Source organism: Octopus bimaculoides, chromosome 11 (genome assembly GCF_001194135.2).
Source record: "Octopus bimaculoides isolate UCB-OBI-ISO-001 chromosome 11, ASM119413v2, whole genome shotgun sequence".
Lineage (NCBI taxonomy): Eukaryota > Metazoa > Mollusca > Cephalopoda > Octopoda > Octopodidae > Octopus > Octopus bimaculoides.
In genome coordinates, this window is record NC_068991.1 from 2,985,883 (window position 1) to 2,987,392 (window position 1,510).

Here is a 1,510-nt window from a genome sequence, read left to right on the forward strand (position 1 = left end):
ATATTTCTGTTTAAGTCCACTTTTGATATCATCTCGTTTCTCGGTCACTCTCGCTCTCATATATATTCATACATGTACATTTATACATATACACAGATATATTTGGTTCTTCTTTTTTTATCATCGTTGTTGTTTAACTATGATACTTGTCTTCAGTTGCCATGGAAACAGACAAAGGTGTTCTGCCTCTTGCTATCATCACACTGCAGTTGGCAAAGAGAAATAAAATTGAGGTACTAACGATCGTGATATTGATGATGGTGATAATGATGATGACAGTATGACCATGGGAAATATCAAGACATATGATAGACAGCCAGCTACTGTAATGATGATGATGATGTTGATGGTCAGTGATGATAGCAGCTGTGATGATTACAGGGATATTAATCATAATTGTAACAATGATGATGATGACTTTGTGATGATAATGACAAATATAAGACAAGTGATGACAGAAAACTGCTGGTGATGACAGTGAGCATGTCATAAGATTTATTGACATTGTTATAGATCTGAAGATTTTAAGAAATCATAATTAGACAATAAAAAATTTTAAATAGACGAGCTAAACATATTTTTTTAAAAATTTAATTTAAATATTTATTTATTTATTTAAATATTTATTTATTTATTCTCCTTTGATTTTCATCAGATGTTCTTTTCAAAAGTTAGAAAAGTTTCCCTGCACCCCCCCCCCACTTCACCCAAGCTACTTTTTTCTTACACTTCAACCACCACCACCACTACCAACAAGCCTCTATATGATCGCTTGACCTGCTAGAAATAACAACCAAATTTTCTTCAAGTTACATGTAACTATCTTAAGTAATGAAAGGACACCTTGGAATATGCAGTCATAGATATACACAGCCTACCTTAGAATCACAGGATGGCCACGGCTGGAATGCCTTCAATCATAGGTCTACTCAATAAGACCTGACTTCTGGCTAAATAACTACTACTACTACTACTACTACTACTATCACTGCCACCTCCAGTTAAAATAACTTTTATTTTTCACATGCTCCCTAAGTTCCAACAACCAATTAAGGATTCCAAACTGTATATTTATAGATAGATAGACAGAATCATGTAAAGTCATGTTTAACACATTTGTGTGTATTTGGACATGATAAAACATTTCACTGCAGAAATAGTCACAGGAGAAAATTTTCTCTAGAGATTATTTCAGCAGTGAAAAGACTTATTGTGTTCAAATACACTTTAGCATGTTAAACATGACTTTAAGTGAGTATATTATATTCAAAGCTACTTTGTGTAATACACACACACACACATATTTGTATGTATGTATAATGTTTAGTTATTGTATATTTTGTTGTTTTGTTATTTGATTTATTTTCCTTGTATGTCAAAATTCTGTTTCACTCCCATAACTTCTACGAATTCAAAACATAATCATTTCCTCATATCCATTGGCCACTATCGGTGCTGCTGTTAGTTCTCTACCAACATTTTTCATTGATCATCATTGCCCCCCCCCCCC